Genomic DNA, 26,766 nt, shown 5'->3' on the forward strand with positions numbered 1-26,766 from the left:
CATTTCGCTGGCCCCCGCGACTTTTTCAACTTGGAATGCTGGCGAAGTTCTTCTCCCCCCACCATTCATTTCCTTGAAAAACAAAACACGGAAAACTATTTCCTAAACACTCAGAAGCACGCACATCAAAGCTGAGATCTTCAGGAATAGAACGTCCTCGGAGGTCACCAGGAAACGCCTCCCGAGGCCCCGGGAAGGGGGCGGGGTCTGAGAAGTCTCCGCTCTCACTGATCCGTTTTGCCCGGCAGTCGGCCCTTCTCAATTCTCGCGAGACCTCGGGCGGCTCAGCTGCTGCGCACTACGCGGTGCTAAGAGTCAAGGCGCCGAGAGAGAGGGGGAGGGGCGGGGGGGGGGGGAGAGACGGTACAACGGCGTGGCCGCCATCTTGTTTGCGCCCCCGCTCCGCGCGCGCTCCGTTTTCCGTGACGCACGCTTCCCCCTCCCCTCCACCGCGCCCGGGGCCTCTGCATTGCTCGACGGCGCAGCAGCGCGGGGGCGGCTGCTGTCTTTGCTGGACTCCGGAGCAGAGAGGCCTGTGAGTGTATGGGAGCTTGGGCGAGGAGGGTGGAGAGGGCGGCGGCGGCGGCGGCGGCGGCGGCGACGGCCAGCCGTGGGGGCGGCGCTTCCCGCCTCTGGCGGAGATCTCACTGTCCTCTGCGGCCGCCGCTGCACTTCGGTCGGGCCTGCCGCCGCCATGTTGTGTCTTCGCCGGGCCCGCCGCTGTCGCCGCGGCTGCGCTCGCGGGGTCCGTGCGCCTGGGCCCGCGGGCTTTCTCCCATTGGCGGAAGGCGACTGCGGGGGGGCTCGCTCGTGATTGGTCGGCGGCGGGGAGGCCGCGGACCTGGCACCTTATTGGTCACGCCGGCTCCGGCCTGGGGGGTGATGAAGGAATTGGCGGCTGTCGGGATGCTAGCTAGCTAGCTGCTCAGGCTGCGGGGGTCGGGGAGACCATCCCTCCAAGGCCAGCGTGGCGAGGAGATTCCGGGGCGAAGCCGGAGGCCCTAAGGAGAAAGAAAGAGTGGTAGCCTGGCTTATGGCCTGCAAAAGGGGGCACTCCTAGTTCCAGAGGCACTCAGCCAACTACAGATGGGGGGCGTGCAAAGCCCCTGGTTTGTAAACACCGGAACAGGAGTTACAGAAGAAGGGTCTTCTAGATCCAAGGGTGCTAGACGTGGAGCGTGAACCAGCTTGGGAATGACCCTGAATAGAAGTCTGAGTGCATGGTATGGGAGTGGAGGGCCTGAGAACCAAAAACACAAGAGTCAGACGAAGGATTTTGCTGTAGAATTCAGGTTTTGAAACCCGGAGGATTTGGGTGGAGCCCCGGAGTTCATTCTGGGTTCTGGCATGGGGTGTGAGAAACAGGTAAACAGAAAGAGGAATCCCATTGGACAGGTGTGTCAGGTTTTAGACACTGAATGCCAAATTTAGCATTGCATTAAGTAGGCTCTGGATGGTATTTGCATAATTGGGAAGTTAGGGATTACAGGGTTTGGGATCATGCTAGTTTTGAGATGTGTCATATGAAATTACAGCGTTTGTGATCGTGCTAGTTTTGAGATGTTTCATATGAAATTTTCCTGCCATTAGAAGAACACAGGGTCAGGGCTTTGTGCATGATAGACAAACGCTACCAGCTGAGCTACACCCCCATCCCTAAATTTGATCTTTTTACCTTCAGTTCGGAGGTACTGAATCACGGTGGTCTGTGAGTTAAACTCAGGAATAATAGAGCTACTACTACCGTGTATTGCGTGCTTACATTGTACTAGCTGGGGTATATGTGCATTATATGTCACACAGATAATAGCAGTGTTACTCTCATTCTCTGAGTGAACAGTTTGTCCATTGCTGGAGCCAGGTGCACTGTCCCTGGTTTGGTGTTGCTGGAGTCCCAGCGGGCGGGCTAAGGTGGGAGGGTTGCTGGAGCCCAGGAATTTGAGGTCAGCCTATACGATATGATGAGGCTCTCTAAAAGCAAAATGAAACCACTAGGAATTTACTTAGGTTTGCAGCTAGTAAGTGATCGAGTCCAGATCCAGGCACAGGTCTGTAATTCTCAATTCCTACACTCTAGAATTGTTCCTCCCCACCCCCCCCAATCTCTCTCCTTCCCTCCTCTTCCTTTCCCTTTCTCATGTAGTCCAGGCTACCCTTGAACTCGCTGTGTAGCTGATTCTTGTCACTCCCGATTCTTCTGACTCCACCTCCTAACTGATGAGATTATCCGGAGGGCCCTGCCATGCTTGTATCTTGGAGCTCTTATTCTTTTATATTTTGAAATTTTTATTGCATTTTTATTTATTTATTGTGTATATTTGGCTGTGAGCCATCACATGTTTGAGGTCAGAGGACAGTTTGTAGGTGTATGTTCTCTCCTTCCACCGTGTGAAATCCACGTGTTACATTCCAGTCCTCAGGCTTTGCCAGCCTGGAGCTTATTTTATATTTTATTTTTTATTTTTACTTTATTTTTTGGTGTTTCGAGATGGTTTCTCTGTGTAGCTTTGGAGCCTGTCCTGGACCTCTCTCTGTAGACCAGGCTGGCCTCGAACTCACAGAGATCCGCCTGCCTCTGCCTCCTGAGTGCTGGGATTAAAGGCGTGTGTTACCACTGCCCGGCCTTATTTTTATTTTTGAGATAGGGTAGAGCAGGCTGGCCTAGAACTCATAGAGATTGACCTCTTGAATGCTGGTATTAAAGATAGGTGTCACTGTGACCAGCTGGAGCCCTTATTTATTTTTTTTGTTTTTGTTTTTTTTTTTTGAGACTGGGTTTCTCTGTGTAGCCGTGGCAGGCCTCGAACTCAGATCCTCCTGCTTCTGCCTCCCAAGTGCTGGGATTAAAGACCTACCACCGGGCAAGAGCCTTTATTTTTAAAGTCAGTATTGCCTTGGTACCATAGATACCTTGTTAGGGAAAAGAAACACTTGCCCTTTATCAGAAAGTTTTATCTGCAGCTGTTTTTAAGCATGTTCTTTGTGTTGAGGTCCTAAAGAGTAAGAGAATCTTTTCAAAGTCGCTTAGCTTTGTAAAGACATGCCTTGTCTATCCTCAGTCACTGGATAGGTGACTTCATTCCACTGGACAGCATTGCCTCACCTGTGGAAAGCAGTGACTTACTGGTAGAGACGGACCTTGGTTCCTGGACTGGTGATGTAGCTCAGTTGGTAGAGTATGAGTCTAGCATGCAGTAAGCCCTGGATTTGATACTAGCATCCAGTAGTTGTAATCCCAGCACCCAGGAGGTAGAGAAGGAAGGCTCAGTAGTTTGAGGCCAGACTGAGATATGTGAGACTCTGTCTCTAAATTAATCAATTATTAAAATGAAATAAAAATAAAGGCATGATCTTCCTATGTAGCTCAAGCTAGCCTCTAACTTGGGATCCTCTTGTCCTGGCCTCTTGAATATTTAGTCTATAGGGTATATTTTGACTTTTTCTTTAACCCCTTTGGTACAGTGCCCAGAGTCACATGCCAGGAAAGTATACTACCACATGATTCCAGTGATGACTTCAAGTATTAAGTTCAAGTTTACCTCATTCATTGGAAGGAGAATGGCAGAGGGCATACTTAGGGTCATAAATAACCTTAAATTTTATTCCAGCCTCAGATATTACAGTTTAAGGACATTCCTTAGCTAGCAAAGTTGTTCCTTTCACTTCTACTTGTTTCAGAGGAAACTGGTTGTGAGTTATGTAATGTCTTATAGTCTCTCTTTTGTTTACTCAGGTTCTCATGCATGAACTGGGATATTAGGGAGGTTAACATACAGCTCATTTTAGTATTTTCCCTGCAGAGACTCAAAGCACCCAGCATGTTTTCAGTGGATTAACTGCTGGAGGCAATGGATTCCATGGTATAGCAGCTGATGTTGGACCTAGGAAAGATCTGTGTTGCTGCAGTTTCTGCAGCTTCTACTCTGTGCTGGGGTATAGTCTTGTCTGAGTTTTAGATTTTTCCTTTGTAAAGTAGTAATTACAAGAAATGAGTATAATTGCATGAGAAGATAACACTGTGGACCTTAATAAATGAGAGAACTCATTATTTTCTTTTTGGAACGGCATAAAATGTGCCATTCTAACTGACATCCAGTTAGAGCTTTTTCAACAAGGAGGTCTTTTATAGTTCTCTCCTCCTTTGTGTGCAGTAGGATTCCACATGGGGGAGCAACCACTGATAGAAAAGAGAAACCTCAATCATTTGGACTATTGTGGCTTAGAGGCTGATTTTCCATGGGCCAGTGTGAGGTCAGTCTTAAACTTGTACATGCTCAAAGTGGTTGGGTAATTTGTTTCAGGGAATAGTGTCTTTTGATAGCTTCTGTTAACTTCCAGTTGCAGCCAGGTAAAGACGGTGGTGGAATGAAAAGCTTTTCCTATTTGCTAGAAGCAATTTTTTAAAGTTAGAACAACCAGTATTCCATACAGAGATTTATAGTAATTTTTTTTTTTTTTTTTAGTTTCCCTAGTGTAGAAAATTTTAGTTGAAGTTGGATTTTGGTTTGTGTGTTGCAGAAGATAACATTGTGGGGGGAAAAATCTGCCTGCCTTCAAGACCTTTTGTCAGGTTGCAAGATTTGTTTGCACTCTTCCACCTTTCATGTTTCTCAACAGTGATGTGTTGAGAAGTCTTTGAGAAGCACTCATGGTCATCTCCAGTCCAGTGTGGGCTCATGCTCCCAATCTGCAGAGAGAACTTTGTAATGGATAGATAACCTTCAGGTGTAGTTTAGAGAGGTGACTACAGACTACCTTTTCTGCACTTGAGTGTTCCTAGAATAGCTTTAAACTAAAGGTTTGAAGTGTCAATGTCTAAGGTACTTAAAGGTGTCCTATTTAAGCTATACTGTCCATTTAAAGTCAGTAGTATGTAAGATTCAAGGATTGCTCTGAGTATGAACCATAAATAGTAATCTTGAACAGTCTTTCAGTAAGAGAAGAAGTGAAATGACCCAGGAAATTATACTACATATACAGTGTTTTTGTTTGTTTGTTTGTTTTTCAAGACAGGATTTCTCAGTGTAATAAATAGCTCTGGCCGTCCTGGAATTCACTCTTGCTGGCCTTGAACTCCCAAAGATTCGCCTGCCTCTGCCTCCTGAGTGCTAGCATCAAAGGTGTGCGCCACCACTGCCCAGCCATATAGAATGTTTTATATCATGCCACTGGTGGAAAGCTATGAGTTTCTAAAGCTCTTCATGGTACCTAATTGCCCCAGTCCCTACCTAGACTCAAGCTGCAAATTGTCCAGGTAGCTATATAAAGTGAGGTTCTTTGCTCAGTGATAAGAATGCATATGATATGTCCATTTTAAGAGAATGAGGGGTGCCAGGCAGTGGTGGTGCACGCCTTTAATCCCAGCACTTGGAGGCAGAAGCCAGGCTGATCTCTGTAAATTGGAGGCCAGCCTGGTCTACAGAGTGAGATCCAGGACAGGCACCGAAACTACACAGAGAAACCCTGTCTTAAAAAAACAAACAACAACAGCAAAACAGAATGAGGGCTAATGAGGTATATACCATCTTCACAGTTGAATATCTGTCACTTCTGTCTTAAAAATCACTACTTTCCCAAGAGGGCTCAGTACCATAGAACTTGTTCATTATGAAATGGACAGTTTAGGAAGCAGAGTGTGCTTGGCTGACAGTAATCTGGAAGGCAGAATATTTTGTTTATGGTGATATTTAATGTCATTTTCAGTAATACTAAACTTAAAGGAAAACATAATGTGCATTAAACTTTATTTACTTACTTAAGGCAGGATCTCTCTACATAGCTATGGCTGTCCTGGAACTCACAGAGATCCTGCCACTGCCTGCCTAGTGCTGGGACTAAAGTAATGTGCTACCACGCCCAACTAGTGCATTAAACTGTTAGACAGCTATCCGAGTAGAGTTGCCTGGAGTCTCTCCTTCTACAAAAAATGTGTTACTAAATAGTGACCAAGTGAAATGTAATTCCTTATTTTACAATTATTAGTCAGGCCTTTGTATGTGTATGTTTGTGAGAATTAATAAAGGTTTTGTGCTATAACCATTGTGTATTGGAGCTCAGGTGAGATAGGGCAGACTGTGAATTAAAAATGAATGATCTGTGCAGGATAGCTGGGCCTATATTGGGAAAGGACTTTTCTGAGAATGTCTCAAAAGTGACGTAGATTCTTAGAGATTATTATTTTAAAGGTTATCCAATCTAATCGGTAATAAGTCATAATTAATAGCTCATTTTTTTGAGCTTATAACAGGCACATTGTTGTTGTTCTGTATGTGTCATTAACCACTGAGTTCTGGGCCATCAGAATGACTCAGTGGGTGAAAGTGTTTGCCATGCAAGCCTAATGACCTAAGTTTGATCCTTAGAACCTAAGGTGGAAAGAGAACTACTTCCAGAAGTTGTCCTGTGACCTCCACAGCCCACACATGGAGTAGTAATAAAATAACATCACAACTACTGAGTCTCACTGATTTTAGAGAAATCTTAATAGTTCCCTTTTTCTCCCACCTTCCCCCAGTCCCTCTTCTCTCCTTACTCTCTCCCCCTTTCTCATGCCCCCCCCCCCCCATTTTAAACAGACTTTCTCTGTTTAGACCTGGCTGTCCTGGAACTCAGTGTGTAGATCAGTCTGACTCAGAATGCACAGAGATCCTCCTGTTTCTGCCTACTGAATGCTGGGATTAAAGGCATTCATCACCATGCCTGGCCTCTTCTCTCTTTTGAGGCAGGGTTTAGTACACTATGTAACCCAGGCTGACCTCAGCCTTCTGAATGATGAGGTCACACATATATACACCAGCATGCTTGGCTTCCCATTCGTATTTTTCACCACTGACTGCTGTCATACCAGGGGCTCTTATTCTTAAGATTTTAACTCCCCCAAGAAGCCCTCTGAGCAGCCTGATTTTTAATAGGCTCGAGGCTTTACATACTATTGACTTTAATGAGGTCCTCTGCTTATCCTTCTGTAGCACTGCACATACGTCCTGGTAACTAGCACAACATCATGATACCTGGGTTAAATTTCTTATAATAGACTTTAACCCCATTGAAGACAGACATTGTGTCTGGTTTGGGATTCAGGGCTCAGCACCGTGCCTGTGCCTGTACGTATTTGTTGAACAAACAGTTATTTTAATCTTCCAACCTTGTGGGCTGTTACAGTACAGGAGACTGGCTGCAGTAGAGCTTTAAGTAACTAGCTTGAGGCCATCAGCTACACAGTCATGATGATGAGAAATTGGAGTCTAAATCTGTCTAGGTGGGTAGTCTGGGCTTTTGTGTGCTACTCTACATGGCTGCTCTTTTCCTTTTCTTGTCTTTACATATCCTCGTCAAGTGTTGAGACAGCCTGTGACTAACAGCCCCATTCATAGCTTTCCAGACAGCTTGTCCCCATGTTTGGACAGCTGAGAGCTGAAGTAAGTTCCTCCAGAATAATTTTTCATCCATTGATCTCAATTTATGCTTTGGTTTATCCCTGCCTGCCCCTCTCCTCGTCTGTGTGTGTGTGTGTGTGTGTGTGTGTTTTCTCGAGACAGGGTTTCTCTGGTAGCTTTGGAGCCTGTCTTGGAACTCACTCTGTAGACCAGGTTGGCCTCAAATTCACAGAGATCCACCTGTCTCTGCCTCCTGAGTGCTGGGATTAAAGGCATATGCCACCACAGCCTGGCGTGTGTTTTAATTTTAGTAGAGTCTCACTATGTATCCCTGACTAGCCCGGAACTTGCTGTGTAGTTCAGGCTGGCCTTGAAGACTATGTTTTACTTAACTGAATAATTTAGAATTTATCATCTATTAGAGGTCTTTTTCCCCCTCATTCATTCATTGAGTAACCATTTTCTTTTTTTGTTTTTCAAGACAGAGTTTCTTTGTGTAGCTCAAGGTACCATTTTCTAAGAACCAGTGCAGCATTCTTTTATTTTGAGGATATTTATTGCTCTTAATTGTTCCTAGGTTGCCTTTGGGGAGCATCTTAAAATAATTATTAAATTGGTTATTATTGTTTGTAGTTAGGATTGAACCTCGAGCTTTGTGTGTGTGTCTGTTTCTGTGTGTGTGTGTGTGTGTGTGTGTGTGTGTGTGTGTGGTGTCTGTGTTAGGCAAGTGCTCTACCACTGAGCCACTAATCAGCTCCTCTTACTTTTTTAGATGGTATCATGCTATCATCCTCCTGCCTTAGCCTGTTACTGGTATTATAGGCTCTCACCATCAGGCTTAGCTATTTCTGTCTTTTCAAGATATGTTGATACTTAAAAACAAACAAGCCTTGAGGTAGGTTTGATTTGGAAGTAGCTAATAGTAATTCAGAACTAAGTCAGGGGAAAAATTTGTGTCAGAAGCTGTAATCCAGTAAATAGCTTCTGATTTTCTTTCATTTGCTTATAACTTTTTTTGTTTGTTTGTTTTGAGATTGGGTCTCTGTGTAGTTCTGGGTGTCCTGGAACTCAACTGTGTAGATCAAGCTGGCTTTGAACTCAAGAGATTTGTCTGCCTCTGCCTCTTAAATGCTGGGATTAAAGGTGTGTACCACCATGCCCGGCCGATTTACTTATAACTTTTTTTTTCGTTTTTCTAGATGGTTTCTCTGTGTAGCTTTGCACCTTTCCTGGATCTCACTCTGTAGATCAGGCTGGCCTCGAACTCACAAAGATCCGCCTGCCTCTGCCTCCCATGTGCTGAGATTAAAGGCGTGCGCCACCACCGCCTGGCCCGCTTATAACTTTTTAAAAGATTTGAAACACATGCCAGGCGGTGGTGGCGCACGCCTTTAATCCCAGCACTCGGGAGGCAGAGCCAGGCGGATCTTTGTGAGTTCGAGGCCAGCCTGGACTATCAAGTGAGTTCCAGGAAAGGCGCAAAGCTACACAGAGAAACCCTGTCTCGAAAAAAAAAAAAAAAGAAAAAAAAAAAAAAGATTTGAAACACACATTAAAATACAAAGATTTGGCATTAAAGTAATTTGACTTTTGTGTCTTTAAAACATCTGGAGCTCAGAGTGCAGTAGGTTAGTGTTTCTTGTTAGTGCTTGCCCTTTAGATAGGCATTCACTCTGCAGTGTTCTCCAGCAGTCACTGTCACTATCCCGTTTACTGACACTGTGGCTAAAGCCAAGATTGGTTTATATCTTTGCAAGGGGTAGGAGGGCCTTTTTTTTTTTTTTTAGACGGGATCTTGTATAGCTCTGGTTGGCCTGGTAGTTACTGTGTGTAGCCAGGGTGTCCTTGAATTCATTGAAATCCTGCTTTAGCCTCCAGAGTCCTGGGATTACAAATGTGCACCTCATTTATATATTGATGCTGAGCACCGGGAACACATGCAGAAAGACAGAAAACACAGTTGCTGCCTTGAAGAATCTCTTCTGTGGTAATAAAGGTGTTTTTAAAAATAAATTAATAGTATGTATAAAGCACTGTAGTAAAATGTATGTTTAGATATTGATTGAGTCCCACTATATTACAGATTTGCTTAGTGCTCTCATTTATCTCAGCTCTCCTGTGAGTTAATTCTGTTTTATCACTTTCAACATGAAATGAGCTCAGGAATGCTTAAGTAACTTGGCTAAGATCAAACAGCTAATAAGGAGTTTGGCCAAGAGCATGAGTTCTCACCCTTCTATGAGAGCACTGAAGCTTGAACTGTGTAACCTGAGTTACAGGTTTTCTCTCTTAGTGATGAGAGTATTTTTTAGGATGAGTAGATGCAATTGTGTGGTATAGAGAGCTGCCAAGATTCGGGGCCAGGGAAGAACGAAAGTTAGAGTCCTAGATATCCCATGAGGCACTTAGTCTATGGTAATATCAGCTAGGGAAGAGAAAGTGAATGGGTCAGGTTGCCAAATGGAAATTCAGGGATAATTTGTGTTTTCTTCTCACTGTGGTTGGAATTCTACTGTGGTGACCGCTGATGAGAAATAGGAGTTGAAATGTTTTTCTTGTAAACTGCCAAGAACTAATAAAAACTATGCCCAAGAACTTCACAGAGTAGCAAGGGACTTGATTGGTTTAATCTGGTACATCAAAAACAGAGTTGAAAGGCAGACTTTTAGAACAATAACCAGACCTTGGCTGTGACTGGTGGTGAAAGGCCTGGATTTCCGGCCTAAAAACCAGGGATTTTTAGTTCCAGCTGGGAGTCCTCTTACACAGTTCTTTACAGCTGAGGAATTGCTTGCTGCAGGGATACAGGACATAGAAGGGAAATTACCACAAAGTAGCTTTAGGGCCTTAGCACAAGTCTTGTTTTCTTTTTGCATGGTGTCCTCTGTAAAAACTAGAAGGTAGAATTAGATGGCATTCAGCACTTCATATTTTTTCCATGCTTATTCAAGCATAGCATATAATGTACTTTATATATATTAATCCATTTAGTCCCTACAGTGTATACAAACTGTATTACAAATGAACTAACTATGGTTCAAGCTTAGTCTGTGTCATACAATTAAAAGGTAGGTTGTAGAGCCCAAAGTCTATAGGTAACTCTGTGGTTACCCCTGGTGACCTTCAGTACCCTAGAATGTTTCTAGAAACAGCAGTGAGCCAAGTAAAACTATTAATCTTTTCTGAGATCACTCCTGCTGCTTATTTAACAAAGCAAAAAAACCCAGGGTCTTGTTATGTAGACCACACTGGAATTCTGAATTCTTTTGCACCATCCTTCCTGCTGGTTAGCTGGGATTACAGGTATGTGCTCCCATGCCTGGTTCAGAGTTTTGATGTCATAGAAGGCATTTTCCCCTCCATCACATTTTCAGTAAGTTGAAGTGGAGCATTGTGGTGGGCTTCTTTTGAAATGCTCCCGCCAACTTCATACATTACCCCCAAATCTTCCTATTTGATTTGTTGGTGTTTTAAAATAAAATGCATTGCCTTTGTAGTGGTCTGTGCTTTTAAAATAAAATTGCCGTGAATACAAAGACAGGCACCTTTTTCGAAATCCTGAAGACTGTTGTATGAGCATAGCTTTACTGATATTATTGAGAAAGCTGTTTTTCTTTGATTAACCCTGCCTGGTTTTATTCTTCTTCTGTTAATAATGATCAGTAGAAACCTAGAGATATATGGTCACAACTTTCCAACCTTGTGCACATTGCTTCTCTGGTTTACTGCCATAGGATACTGTAGCAATGTCTTACAGACACCATTCATGGCCAATCAGAAGCAGTGAAATTATCTTAAATTTTTTAAATGGAACTCTGTAGCCAATAGGAAATCCTTTGGGTGGGAAGTGTAGCGAACCTTTCCTTTGGTTTTTAAGAACAATTCTAAATTTGCCCTCCCCCGTTTTTGAAGCGCATGAGACCATATATGTCTGCTGTGTGCATTTGCTGGGTATTTCCAATCCTTAAGTTCTTGGGTTTGAAGTGAAGAATCTGACCCCTGTTCTGCTTCTCAAGGTAACTTTAAAACAGGAAGTGTACAAAGGAGGTAACTGATGACGTGAACAGCCAATCATGGCTTTGTATTCTTAGCTGATAAAACGGCTCAGCCAATGGGACTGCTTTGGAGGCAAGGTTTGGTGTCAAATAGCAGGCTAGATTGAATGCCTTTGACTGTTAAAGTGGAAGGAGGCTGCAGGCTTCATTGGAGCCTCAGAGTTTTTCACTGAGGCAGGGGTCAGCTGAAAGACAAAGAAAAATGGCGAATAGTTTGCTGGGGGGTGGGAGGACAGCTGTTCGGGTTTTCACTGGAGTGGACATTCCAGACTCAGGTTTCTGCATCTTCTGCTGCCTTTTGTCCTCCGTTCTTTTTTTAGGGGGAGGGATAGGAGTGACTTAAATTCTCCCTGTCCGAGGAGATATAAATAACTCCATGTAAAATTAATGCAGTTCTCGGTAAGTTTAATTCTTTGTTTTGTGTTGAGCTGATAGAGACTGGTAGCTTCAGAGAGTATAGACAAGTTGCACTGTTTCAGAAAATGGCCACTTGACATTCCATGCATACCTTCTTGTGCACCTAGATTACCTTGCTCTGGTTAGATTTTGCATGTCCTTCAACTAGGATTTTCCTGCTTTAATATCGACAAGACAGATGCAGGAAGGGCTAATCATTTTTCATGGGCATACAGAAGCAAAGCACTGTGTCTTTGCATTGGGTAAACTTAACTGTTTTCTAAATAATTTTCCTTTGTTCAAGTGCACTGAAGCTTTTCTCCAGAATAAGCTGAGTTGTTTTAAGAGTTTTTCTATTTCCATGCACTTCGTTGACACACATGTTTTTAGAGATAGAAGCCACATTAATGCTCTTTCAATTTGTTTGAAAATATGATTTGCAACCGATGCAGGTTCTAATGCGAAAGGCCCACATGCCAGCCTGAAATTCTCCTATAACTTTCTTGATCTACCTGTCTGTCTCTAGATTCTAATAAGAATCAATTAAGTCTTTGTTGTTAAATGTTTATATTAATGTGCTGGTTAGTTTAGAGGCCAGTTAAAATTCGAAGTGACAAGGTTATCACATTTTTGTCAGCTGTTGATTTGGTTCTTTTAAATGATTCAAGCAAAATGCCTTTCATTTTCAGTATGAAATGTTTAAGGGGCTTACCTGCAGTTTGTAATTAGAAAAGTTAAGAGTGTAAGTAGCCTTTTTGCCCTTGATAGTTACCCCCTTCTTTAAGGATGTGAAGCTAATAGAGGTTGCTAATCAGTAAGTAACAAGTCAGTTCTTGTGAACAGTGGAATCATTAGTTCTGTGTACTAAGATCTGTAATATGCCTGGTTTTTAAAAAGCAGTTCTTTGTTTTTCTCTTTATTTGCAAATACTGAATGAAGGTCATTGGAACATTCCTGCTGCAGATTGAGTGTGGAGCAGTGAGGCAGCAGTAGCTCTGGACAGGGAAGGGAGGAAGCAGGCCTGGCTAGAGGAGAAGTTTGGAAGGTGTTGAGCTGCCTTCCCCTGCTTCCTCTTGAGGAAAGGATTTACCTGAGAGGATTCATTGGGGTTTAGGTTTAGACACTTCCAGCTGGAGTGGGATAACAGCCCAAGTTCCTGGATGCAGGCCTTTGTCGCTGCTCTGAAAAGTGACCTTGAAAAACTGCCGAGGAGTTGAAAGATTGAAGGACAAAGTTTGTTTATGCAGATTTGAACTGAAAAGCTCTCTTAAGATGAAAGACTACTTCTGGATGTTCTATCCAGCAGTTACTAGGAATCTGTTGTAGTTTAGATTTGGAGTTTTTAAGTAATAGGCCTGCTTCATCTACCATTTCTTTCTCACCCTCCACCCCCAGAAAAAAAAATTCTAAATTCTTCTGCTAGGACAGTTGAGTGAATTACCTAACAGATTCAGAATTCATTGCATGGTACTCTCTCACCCTTGTAATCTAGAGGGTTCTTAGTGAAGAGAATGGTATTCCAGGAGCTCAAGTAGTTGTATTTGTGAAACTCTTTTTGGTAGGAATGCTCATGGTAAAATATTCAGTTTGGGGGAGTTTTAAGTCCCAAGAGAAAGGAGTATGTGTTAAGTATTAAAATTCAAGTGACACTTAATTTAAATGTGTTGTGTATAGGCTGTTGGTGTATATTAGTTATTTCAAGTTGTATGTTAGTTTAAAAAAAAGATGGAGGTATCAGTGACCTTATTGGCTCTGAGAGAGGCCTGGAGAAGAGGGATAAAAATGAAGATGGGGAAAATAGGAGGCTGAGACAAAACTGTGTACTTTAGAACTTTGTGGAGCTAGTTGCATAGAAAAGTTTTCCATCTTTTTGAGGTCACCCACTGCCTGGGAAAACACATACAGGAGTGCCTGTATAAGGCCTGACGCAGCTGAGATGTTGTTTCCTGTATGTTGAATGGCATTTATGGACCCTTCATTTGATTCTTTGTTGAATGGCGCTGATACATTCCCCTCACTTAACACATTAGACTTGAAAACATTTTCTAGACAAAAGAGGAAAACTTTATATCTGGAAAGAGCAAAAACCTTATGGAATTAACATGGAATTAACCGTAACTCAGAGGGGATATGGCAGGAGTGGTAAGGGCCAGGGAGGCTTGGCTAGGGTTAGTTTGTTCACTCTGGTGACAGACTATATTTTGAGGCAGTAGAATATAAACTATTTAAAGCCAAGAGTCCTGTGTTCAGATCCCAAGGTCAAGTCACCTGTTTAGAGTCGACTTATAAAAACATGGGACCTAACAGACCATAGCTCAGTTGGTAAAATGCTTGTCTAGCATACGGGACACCCAGGGTTTGATTCCTAGCACTTCATAAACCAGGTATGATGGCCCATACCTATAATCCCAACTTGGGAGGAGGGAAGCAAGAGGATCCAGAAGTACAAGGTTATTTAAGACCAGCCATTGTCTCAAGAGACCTAGAAATAGCAGTTTGGGAGGTGGGATTGTAAATGTGTATGGGACAGGATTTGACCTTGAGTGATTTTCTTTACCATCCACTGTTTTTCTTTTGAGACAGGATTTCTCAGTCACCTGGGAGTCACATTGGCTAGACTGGCCAGTGACCCCCAGTATCCTTTTGTCTCTGCTTCCCAGTTACGGATTACAAACAGGCCTGTAACACCAAGCCTGACATTTTGACATGGATGCTGGGTATCCAGACTCGGGTCTTTAGGCTTGTATTTGCTTGCTCATATTCCTCCCACTTTTTTTCCTTTCTTAAAATTTTTTATTACATTTTTGTGTGTGTGTGTGTGTGTGTGTGTGAGAGAGAGAGAGAGAGAGAGAGAGAGAGAGAGAGAGAGAGAGAGAGAGAGAGAGAGGATCGTGCCATGGTGTACATTAGAGGTTAGAGGACAATTTCAGCAGTGGGTTCTCTCCTTTCACCTTTGTGGGACCTGTGGGCTGAACTTAGTTTGAAAGGCTTGGAGGCAGGGTCTTTTATCTGTTTAGTCCCCCCACCCCAACCTTATTTTTATTTTGGGATAGAACCTTATGTAGTCCAGGCAGGTCTAGGATTCTCTGTGTAGTCAAGGATGACCTTGAACTCCTGACCTTTCTCCACTTCCTGGGTGCTGAGGTTACTGGTGTACACCACTTGGCCTCAGGGCTGAGGATGGAAACTAGGAGCTTGTGCCTGCAAGGCAAATGCTCTGCTGAGCTACATCCCCTGCAGCATCTTACTCAGTGGTGAGTCTTGAATGAGGTCCTGTATGTTGTCAGTTCTCTGCACATTATGGATTCCTGCATAAATATTGCCTGTTACTGATGCAGCCTAATTGAGGGACTTAAATGTTTATGGAGATAGGTACAACATCAAAGAAAAAAATGTTGGTGTTACACGTTTATAAGATAATGTTTGATTCCCTCACTTGCATATTCCTATTTGTGTTAACAGGATCCTATTTTTAATTAATTGATTTATTATTTTGTGTATAGGTGTGGGCATGCATATGAAATGTCACAGGTGTGGGAGTCAGAGGACAACTTTCAGGAATCAGTTCTCTACAGTTACCATGGACTTCAGAGATCAAACTCAGGTCCCAACAAGTACTTGCTTACACATCTCACTAGCTAGAACCTGTCTATTTAATACATGTGTTGAGATTATTGAACCATCATCCATAAGTATTTCCTGTGAAGGATTTTTAACCCCTTTGTCAAAAATTAAGGTTCTCAGCCAGAGGATTGAGGAGGCCATCACCTTCTGTTAAACAGGGAGTTCAAGGCTAACCTGAGCTACATGAGGCCATCCTCAGAACAAACAAATTAAAGACCTCAGAATAGAATGAAGTGATAATACTTTGTTTTTAAAATGTGTGTGTGCACATGTGCATGTGCATCTGCAAGCTGCTGCATACATGTGAAGATCAGAGGATGACCCACTTATACATGGATTTTGGGATCAAACTCAGGTCTTCAGGCTTGCCTGGCAAATGTTTTTACCCACTGAGCCATCTGGCCTTTGTTTAAAAAATGGAATGCTGCTTTTAAAAACAACATTAAACTTAGGAGCTTCTCAGAATAAAGACTGGGAGCCTGTTCTGATTGGATACTGAGATGTGCATTTTATTTTCATGTGGGTAAGTTGTAATTATTGCTGATTGCTTAGCAGGGGTTACAGTTTTAGTTTGTATGCCAAATATTTATAAAGTACACTGGAGCCTTTTTGTTTGTTTGCTGTGAAGTCATATGATCTTTCTGTCTGTGATTATTTGGGAGCTTGAGAAGTAGCTATAGCTTGTAGAATAGTAGTGAGCAAGTAAATGTTGAAATGAGGACTTTAAGAAGAAATTAGGACCCGTTAGAATCTAAGCATGAACATGAATCTGACACAGTTGTTACTGTGTGATGCTTCTTTGGTATAAGTGGTAGAACCCCATGGAGGTGCTTTCTCTCCTATTTTACATGTCTAGTGTTACCAATTTTTAGGATTGCCCCCCCCCCAAACACTCACATTGATACTTTGTGATTTTTGATTTCCTGTCCTATTGAGTTACTTCCTCAGGCATGGTCAGTCAGCATTGATGTTGGCCTCTTTTTTGTGTGCATTGAAAAACTTAATTCAGACAGTAAGATTTAACAAAGTTAACATTTATTTAGCTAAGTTCCTTAGCAGTATATGCTTAAAGCAGCAGCCTTGGTGACTGGGCTTTTTGTTCCTAATTATGATTAGGCCACCTTTTCAAGAAGCTGTATACTGGGGCTGGAGAGATGGTTCAGTGGTTAAGACTTGCTCTTCCAGAGGACCTTGGTGCAGTTCCTAGCAACTACACGGTGGCTCAAAACCACCTGTAACTCCATAATGGGCCTCTTCTGGCCTCTGCAGACACTTGCCATGCATATAGTGCATGTACATAAGTGTAGGCAAAATATGCATACATATGAATTAAAAATAAATAAATCTAAAAAAGGGTAAAAACAAACAAAAAACCCAAGTTGTATACTTTTTTTTTTTTTTTTTGGTTTTTCGAGACAGGGTTTCTCTGTGTAGCTTTGCGCCTCTCCTGGAACTCACTTGGTAGCCCAGGCTGGCCTCGAACTCACAGAGATCCGCCTGGCTCTGCCTCCCGAGTGCTGGGATTAAAGGCGTGCGCCACCGCCCGGCCCAAGTTGTATACTTTTTGTGGGGGCTTCAGGAATCTAAAAAGCATTATTGCTGCTCCCTTCCTTCCTTCCTTTTTTTTTTTCTTTCCTCTCTTTTCCTTTTTGCAGTACTAAGCATCAAACCCAGGGCCTTATAAGGCTAGGCTAATCCTCCACTACTGAGCTACATTCCGTAGCCCCTAAAAAGCATTCTTGAAGCGGATCATGGTTGTCTTTGCGAGTCAGATTATTTTGCCCATACTCATCCCAGAGTTTGATTAATGCTGTGTTAGACTGACGGAATAATTTAGGCAAGCACTGTATAGCACATCTGCGGCTCCCTGGAGTCAGGGGATCTAGTCTAGTTTTTCTTGGAACAATTGAGGCCAGAGAGAGTTGGGGTTCTGTTACGATCTCAGCTTTTTAGGTACTGGCCGGGTAAGATCAGAGCTTTTACTCCCACTCAGTTCATTGCATTTTTTTTTTATTCCTGTGGGTGGTTTTTATCTTTTATGTTTCTTTTCCTTATGGTACACCTGTACAGGACACAGAAAGAACAGAGAAGTAGGCCATGGAGGAGGTTCAGTAGTCCACACATGGAGTCTCTTGGTTAGAATGCTTGCTGTGGCAGCAGGTTTAGTGTCCCTTTGGAATTGAAAATCTCTTGCGTCAGCCAGTTGCTTGTTCTGAAAACTGAGATTCAGCTAGGAAGCTAATGGTGCCCACCTGGCTGAGGTGTCTTAGAGAACTGGGTGACTTTTGTGTATTACAGAGAGGTAAAACAAGGTACACAGCATAACACCTGCGTGCCAGCTCATGCTGTTTATTCTTATTTGTTAGTAATACATTTGAAGAGCAAGCTGTTCTCACATATGTTTGGGCCTAGTTCATCAAATGCGTCTTTAATGTGACATTTTAATGAAGTAAAGATTCTAACGTTTGACAAGACTAAAAGCAGGAGCCTTTGTCTGTGTATGCCCAGGGTAATATTTTAACTGCCAAATTCCCACCCCAGCAAAGTGGTGTCATTGTGTGCTCATGGGTAGTTGTGAAGTTTTGTTCTTTGTTTATTCTTTGGTAGGATGTTTTGAAATTTTTAAAGTTTTTCTATCCATTGAATAAAAATTAGTTTATTGAAAGAGTGAGGGATTGAACTGTATAATTTACATCATATTAAGTCCTGAACTGTACTGTGATTGAAATTGGTGGTAGACACAGTTGGAAAGTATGTACTTCATGTCTGCATTATGCAGACTTTAATTTTCTTTTTAATCTCTTCTTAGTATTAGGGCCAGCTCTTCAGGGCTTGGTCAGTTTCTACTTATTATTCTCATCTCCTGTCTCTCTGTTCAGTAATTGACCCAAAGTTTTTCTCTACTCAAAGTATTGTAAGTTAAATTACCATTTAACACCCTGTAGTATAAAAGGGCAACTGAAGGATAAATAGCAGATAAATTCCAATGTAAAAGACTAAAGGGAAAAAAAACCCTTGTAAGTAACTTTCAAGTTGCATATAACATAGTTTGTGACCTTGTGTTCCTTTGTTCAGAGGAAGAAAGATGGCTGCGTAAAGAACTGCAGCCAGCTGCAGTGCTGATTGACTTGGTGATCTTTTTGTTGTTGAAAGTACTGTCATTTGGTTCCATTTCCATGGTGTTAATTACATGGGAAACTAAATAGAAGACTACATGACTAGAAATATTCAGATAAAATTAGGGTTTCTTTTCTTTACCTATACTCTGTAATTCTTACCTCTAAGGAGATTCTGAAGTTCGATGCTTACACATTCTTTCTCACCAGTTCATTATGTCTGCGTATTTTTGCACAAGTAAAATTTTACCCTAGGTCTGACAGTCTGGTTAGGGAGACATGATGCATATCAAATATTAGGAACTGATGTGGAAAGTGCAAGGAATGTAGCTCAGTTGGTAGAGTACCTTGCCTAGCATTCATAAAGCTTACCCCAAGTGGTATCATGACTCTGTAATCCTAGCACCGGGGAGGAGAGTGGGGGGAGTCAGATGCTGGAGGATCAGAAGTTCAAGGTCATTTTCAGCTATATGGAGTGTTAGAAGCTAGCCTAGGCTTAAAATTCAGGAGAGGAGACCTCAGCTTAAGAAGGCAGGCAGTTGAATTGGCTCTATCAGACTTCAGGAGGTAGAAACATGACTGAGGCATAGGTGACAGCAGGAGCAAGATCATGATTCACAGAGTGCAACTTTTGCACTGAGGAGAGCAATAAATAGGTTACCCTGCTCAGAGCATGAGTGAATGACAGGAAGGAGTGGTAAAAGAAAGACAACTGGGGAAGTAGGGGTCAGGTGATGGAAAGGCCTTGACACTGAGATCAGTTTCTGCTTGACATTAGTGACTGTTGAGGATCTAGGGCAGTAGATTGCTGTGGCTTTATCGGAAATGTGCTTTCACTAAATTTGTTGCATATCGTATGTAAAATGAAGATGGTACTAGAAATTTTGTGATTTTTATTTTAACTTGATCTTCCCTTTCTTGAACATAAACTTTGTAGATGACAGTGTCAAATGGTTGGACATGTCTGACATGCTAAAGGCTTCTGAGGAAGGTTAGAATTGTTGGTAATGTAAGTAGCTTACAGTTGTACTTGGCTCACAGTGATAGCTAAATGGGTCTTAGTTACTGTCATTGTAATCATCATTTTATTACTGCATGGAGGTGATGGAGGCCCAGAAAAAATGATAGTAGCATGAAGAAAGGTCAGGTGAGGACAGCACTGTTGAACACTGTCATTACTTAGTTCATGGAACTTGAGGGACAGCCTGAATGACTAGCAGAACAGAAAATGAAGGAGAAATGGAGAAGGTTTGGAGAAAAGTAAATTTGAGTTTGGCCATGGGGAGTTTTAGTTTTGTTTGACTTAGCTTTCCAGTTGGAAATGTCCAGTACATAGATTGTACATTTAGGACTGGACACTGGGGGAAGTATCAGAATTGGTAGTGTATTTGGGGATCCTCATCGTCCTCTCCCTCCCTCGTCTGTGACAATACTGGCGTCTTGTGCCTGGTTGGCAAGTGTACCACCATTAAGCTATATCCCTAGGCAATAATAATTGGAATTTAAACTCATAATAATTATAGCTAATCTGGGTGACAGATAAGAGAGAATCAAGGGAGAGAATGGTCAGAATTTACCAAGCTTCATGTCAGAGGTAGAGACACAGTGTTGGGCCCTTGTGGTACGGTGGCACAGGCCTTTAATCTTTGGCTGAGGAGCCAGAGGCAGGTGGAGCTCTGAATTTGAGGCCAGCCTGGTCTCCATAGAGTTCCAGGCCATCCAGGGCTACATAGTACACCTTATCTCAAAAAACAAACAAGCTAGAGAACATCTGTAACTAGGCATCCACAACAAGGTAAACATATTACTTAGCTCTCATCTTCCTCAGAATGTTTTGAGTACCATATGTGCATGATACCTGGTCTTGAGTGAGGGCATCATTTCCTACTTCTAGGTGTATATGCAATAAGCTAGTATGGGCATTTCTTTGTGTTTTGCCCTGCAAGAGAAACACAGCTCTAGAACCTGGTGGTCTTGACTTCCTCTAACGATGTGTAGATATTTTCTTGAGGTCTTACTAGGTAGTTGAAATGTGTGTATACAGAAATGTCCATCTCCATCCAGGGTAAAGATGAGATTCCGGGGTTGCACTGGATTTAGTATTACTGATATTAACTTTGAGAAGTCTGAAGTGGGAAACCAATGAAAAATGCATGTGTAGGAATTTGACAGTCCTTGTTTAGCAAATAATTTACATCCCAAAGGGATAGAGAACCACTGATCTATAAGCTCTAGCAGAATTTTCACCATAAACCACCTGTATTTAGTTTCTAGAATAACTGTGTCATAATTATCTTCAATCAAAAAGAAAGACAGTAAGAAACTTGTCACTAGAGAAATAATTGTAAATTTCCAGCTGTCTTACTTGGTTATTTTTATCCTGAACTCTTGTGAATTTTTTTTTTCTTCCTGGTAATTAACTGGCCAGATGCCCGTGCAGCTACTACTCTCAACAATATCTAAACTTGTAACAGTATGCAATATTTATGTGAATCAGTACTTTACAGCTAAGTAACTTTGTACTCTGAGTTGATATTTCTGATGTGGGTAGGACAGAGAAAGATCTCCATTTTGAGGGTGAGGAAGCAGGCTGCAGAAGCTGATGAAATGAGCCCAGTGCTCTTTACCCTGCACTTCCCCACTGTGTCTAGAAAAGTCTGTTCTAAGAGACTTAGTCCTCTCTGTTCACCCTTTCCTGTATTGAGGCTTCTACCCAAAGACACAGTTTTGTTTTTTATTTTTAAAAAGTTTTTAAGTGAGTATGGCTCATGCCCATATTGCTACTACTTGGAAAATTAATGCAAGAGGATGACCAGAATTTTAAGACATCTTGTTTTATAGAGTGAGACTCTGTCTCAAAACAGGAGGTGGGGATAGAGGGGGGATGGGGACAGGACAAAAACTGGGTGGTGGTTGCACATGTCTTTAATCCCAGCACAGCCTGTTCTATAGGGTGAGTTTCAAGACATCCAGGGCTACACAGGACATCCAGGGCTACACAGAGAAACCTTGTCTTTGAAAGAAAACAAAACAAAAAAACCAAACAAAAGGGACGTAAGAAAATTTCTCAAGAGTTCTCATTCCCCCCCCCCCCCCCCCCCAATCAGGGTTTCTCTGTGAAGCAGTGCTGGCTGTCCCGGAACTCACTCTGTAGACCAGGTTGGCCTAGAACTCACAGAGATCCGCCTGCCTCTGCCTCCCAAATGCTGGGATTAAAGGCATGCACCACCACTGCCCGGCTGAGAGTTCTCATTCTTATATTATGTAAATGATCACTTAAGTTGATTTTAAAAGGAACAAATGCATAGTAAAATTGAATTACTTTGAAAGGTTTTATTGAAAAAGGTAGCGTTTTAGTCACTTTTCAGAACAAATTATAAGTAGATACTTTGGGCAGTAATAAATATTTGGGGAATTGCCTTCTGTGAATCCTAAGTTCACTACAGTCATACAAATAGATACTTTCCAAAATGTACTTGGTTAGAGAGTTAGGATTTCTGTGGTCTTTTTCAGCCATGCAGGTGCACAGTTTGTGGTGTGTATTGGGTCTTTCCCTTGAACTACAGAGATCAGTATTTTTAGATGAATCATAGCTGGACAGCCTGCTTTAGATAACCTAGCTACGGCTTATAGCTCCTGCTTTACCCCCAGTGAAGTAATTAGAAGAAAGGAATCTGTGCAGCTATTGGAGCATTTGTAAGGAGGGCTGACTAAGGCTGTTGGGTACTGTAGCAAAAGCTCACCAGGCCCCAGAAAGTGAACTGGGTCTACAAGGCCACTCTGCTTTTGGCTGGTAACCTGGTGGTCTAGTCCCTCTCCTTGAAGGATTCTGCTGCTTACCAAACTTGAAAACTTTAAACTTAAAATTATCAGTTTCCACTTTGAAAAGTGTGTAGCATTCTGGTTACTTTGCACTTTAGATCTCTATTTTTCAGAATGATTAGGAACATTAAAGGAAGAAACAATAAAATAAAGATAGATGTATACAGGGGCCAGGAGAGGGCACCAGATCCCCTGGAGCTGGAGTTACAGGCAGTTGTGAGCTGTCTGATGTGGATGCTAAGCTCTGGTCCTCTGCAAGAGCAACAAGCACTCTTAACCATTCAGATAACTCTTTCTTGTTTTAAGACAGGGTCTGTCACTGTATAGCCTTCACTTGCTTGTAATTCTCCACTTAAACCAAGCTGGCCTTGAACTCACAGAAATCCACCTGCCTCTGCCTCCTGAGTGCTGGAATTAAAGGCATGCACCACCCTGCCCATCTTGAATAACCAATCTTAACAAAAGAAGAGAACTTTAACAAAAGAGCACAGGACTGGCCAGGCAGGAGGATGACTGCAGGTTTGAGGCCAGCCTGGAGGTATATATAAAACAGGTGGGTGTGGTAGCATTCACCTGTAATCCCAGTGCTGGAAAGGTGGAGACAAGAGGATCTGAGTCCACAAGCCAGCCACTCTAGATAAATCATGGCCTCCAGATTCAGTGAGAAATGCTATCTCAGAAGGTACAGTAGGGCCTGGAGAGATGCTTTAGCAATTAAGAGCACTGACTATTCTTCCAGAGGACATGGGTTCAATTAATTCCCAGCACCCACATGATAGCTCATAACTGTCTATAATCCAGTTCTAGGAGATCCAGTGCCCCTTTCTGGCCTCTGTGGGTACCAGGCATGCAAGTGGTACACGGACATACATGTTATCAAAACACCAATACACATTAAAAAAAAATGAAAATATGGTAATGAGGCCTGGGGATCCAGCTCAGTTAGGGTATTTGACTAGCATATATGGAGCCTTGGGTTTGATTCCTAACAACTCCTAAACTGGGTCTGGTGATACATATCTGTAACTCTTGAAAGATAGAGGCAAGAAGGATCAGAAGTTCAAGGGATATGTAGCAAGTTCAAGTCCAGTTTCATACATAAGAGCACAGGATATGGGTTCAAATTTCAGCTCTGACATGGACTTACCTCATTACCAGGTTTCTCAGTTTTCTTAGATTAATCTATCAGATGGGAATATTTGTACCTGTGCTCCCTTTTTTTTTTGTGTGTGTGTTTGTATTGAGGACAAAATAAGTAATGTAAAGCTGCTTCAGAAGTATAAAGGATAGGACTGGCGCAGTAGCTCAGTCAGTAATGTTTTTTGCACAAGCATGAGGATATGAGTATGGATCCCCAGCACTCACATAAAAAGCTCGGTATGGCTTTTTGTACCTGTAACCCCAGCAGGAGGGAGACGGAGGCAGGAGGAGGATCTGTGAGGTTTGTTGTAGACAAAGGTCTTAAAAAGTAGAGTGAGCCCAGCCGCACTTTAGACTCTTAGCATTGGTGGAGAAGGTGCCTGAACTGGCCTACTCCAGTAATCAGATTGGTGAATACTGTAACTGTCATTATAGAGCCTCTATCTAGTAATTGGTGGAAGCAGTTGCAGAGACCCACAGCTAGACACCAGGCTGAGCTCTCGGAGTCCAGTCGAAGAGAGAGAAGAGGGATTCTGTGAGCAAGGGGCATCAAGATCATGATGGGGAAACGTACAGAGACAACCAAACCAAACTAGTGGGAACTCATGGACCAATAGCTTTGGAGCCTCTATGGGACTGGACTAGACCCTCTGCAAAGGCAATACAGTTGTTTAGCTTGATTGCTTAAGAAGCCCCTGATGCATGAGCGGGCTTTTTGGAGCCCAGTGCCTATGGTGGGACACCTTACACAGCCTTGGTTCAGAAGGAGGGGCCTGGACCTGCCTCAACTGAATGTACCAGGCTCTGCTGACTCCCCATGGGGAGTGCCTTGGAGGAGGTGGGAATGGGGGGTGGGTTGGGGGAGAAGGCTGGGGGGCAGGAAGAGGGAGGAGAGGGGTACTTGTGGTTGGTATGCAAAAATGAACAGAAAATTTCTTAATAATAATAAAAAAAAAGTGAGGAAAAACCCAATGTCAACTTCTAGCCCTCATACATGAGCATACCCATGCACACACACTTACACACAAAAGTGTAAAAGATGTACAATTGTTGGAGATTAATGTAACCATTTATTGCTTTACACAGCAGTGGGAGATTTGGGTTTTGGTTGTCTTGGAGAATTAGTTCCTCCCACTCTCAATAATCAGTATAACCAACCCTGTATTTACAACTTTTGTAAAACTTTCCAGGGAGGTCTGGACAGATGGCTTAGTGGTTAAGAGCACTGTCTGCTCTTCCAGAGCACCTAGGTTCAATTTCCAGCACCCACATGGCAGCTCTAGTTCCAGAAAGGTGATGCCCTCTTTTGGCCTCTGCAGACACTTCATACATGTGGTGCACAGATATACATGCAGGCAAAAAAAGAAAAGAAAGAAAGAAAGATGTAAAGAAAATTTTATTCTCTGCTGGATGGTGGTGGTGCACGCCTTTAATCCCAGCACTCGGGAGGCAGAGCCAGGCAGATCTCTGTGAGTTTGAGGCCAGCCTGGTCTACAGAGTGAGTTCCAGGACAGGCTCCAAAGCTATACAGAGAAACCCTGTCTCAGGGGGGAAAAAAAAATTAATTCTCTCTCTTTTTTTTCTTTTTTTTGTGTGTGTGTGGTGGGGGGTTGGGACAGGATTTCTTTGTGTAGCCTTGGCTGTCCTGAAACTAGCTCAGTAGACCAGGCTGGCCTCGAACTCAGAGAGTTCTGCCTGTCTCTACCTTCTGAGTGCTAGAACTAAAGATGTGCACCAATACTGCCTGGCTAAAAAAACATTCTCAAAAAAGAAAAAACCCTTAAAGCCCTTCAGGTCTGTAATTGGGAATTGCTGTCTCCTTGCTGTTTTTAGACCTATTAATTTACTAGCGCACAGTCTCTGTTGTCCAAGGAAACGTGTGATTAGCTATTGTGCTGTATGTCTAAAGGAGAACAGCTCCTCTGCATCCCTACCCTTTACTTCTTTCCTGTCACTGTTTTTTTTTTTTTGTTCTTCTATTGGATTATTGCAAAGCGGTTTCTGTATAGATGAACACAAGTACTTAAGAAGGAATCTTCCTATATGCAAATTTCAAAAACCTGAGGCTAAGGATTATTGAGAACGTAGAGTAATTCTTGAGGAGCCTGTGTTTGGTCATTGGGTTCATGGCCCCTTCACTATATGCAAGGCATGTTTGTCTTGAGTGTGTGCCAGAAACAGATGGTATGTAAGAGCCAAGAAGAAAATAGGAGTGTAGACATTTGGAGCTTAAAAATAATATGCTAAAATAGTAATAAGCCGTATTAACAAGTCTGGAAATGCTACTTATAGAAGTAGATTTGATTGTACACTAAGGATGTTTTGAGAGGAAGGAGAAATGTTGTTTGGGACTAATTAGTAAATGTATTAAATTTCCTTATAGTTATAATGGAAAGCAAAGTTTCCTAATGGATGCTATACCTTAAATCTTTAAACCATGAAATGGTCCTCAGAATTCTTGCTTTGTAGAATCTTTCTGTATTTGGGAGTTTAAATAGAGCTGGACCCAGCTGGAGCTTTCTTTACTTTAACTTTTACGGATGGGTTGCCTGCTTATGTGTCTGTATGCTTGTGCATACAAAGCCAGAGGAGGCCAGAGGAGGGTGTCTAGATCCCCTGGAGCTGGCGTTATAGACAGTTGTGAGCTGCTATGTGAGTGCTGGGAATTGAACCCTGTTCCTCTGGAAGAGCAGTCACTGTTCTTAACCATGGAGCCATCTCTCCAGGGCCAAGACAAGGTCTCACCATTTGGATTTGGCTGGCCTGAAACTCACTCTGTAGACTAGGCTGACCTTAAACTCAGAAATCTGCCTGCCTCTGGCTCCCAAGTAATGGAATTAAAGGTGTTCCCTTCCAGAGCTTTCTTTAGAACTCAAAACAGACTTTCTCTTTTGGTGATAGGGGTAAGTGGGGTCAGATAGTGTGGTAGCTGCCCTAGACTATATTCTGATTGCTTCTACAAGATGAAATAGCCTTGCACTCCCAGTTTATATAAGCCTGCAGTGTTGAGATATCTCCTAAAGATTTACATGTTTCTGAATTAGTCTGGAGGGAAAGCCTGCATCTGTCCTGATCACTGGCTTTCCAGTTTTTAAGTTTGAAACGTTCCTAGTCACTTCCAGCTTTAATTGTTGGCCTTTTTTTTTTTTTTTAATTAAAACATTTCATTCTAAATTAAGTAGTTTAAGAGGATCTTAACTATCTGATATTTATGAAAGAGATGGGAGGTCTTTTTAT

The 26,766-nt window shown here is 42.5% G+C and overlaps 1 protein-coding gene across 5 annotated transcripts in view; it reads left to right on the top strand.

The window, feature by feature from the left end:
• The first annotated feature begins 345 nt into the window (after positions 1–345).
• Positions 346–26,766, top strand: part of Nfyc (nuclear transcription factor Y subunit gamma) — a 71,930-nt gene continuing 45,509 nt past the window's right edge. Inside the window, exon 1 of one of the 5 annotated variants that reach the window (XM_052715641.1) lies at positions 346–535. The gene's annotated coding sequence lies outside the window, so the exon portion shown is untranslated. Of the gene's footprint in view, positions 536–904; positions 1,224–11,616; positions 11,831–26,766 lie in introns of those variants that run through there. The other 4 variants (XM_052715640.1, XM_052715636.1, XM_052715637.1 and 1 more) reach the window with 4 other exon arrangements.

This window comes from Peromyscus californicus, unplaced genomic scaffold (assembly GCF_007827085.1).
Source record: "Peromyscus californicus insignis strain IS unplaced genomic scaffold, ASM782708v3 Scaffold_5__1_contigs__length_169319896, whole genome shotgun sequence".
Lineage (NCBI taxonomy): Eukaryota > Metazoa > Chordata > Mammalia > Rodentia > Cricetidae > Peromyscus > Peromyscus californicus.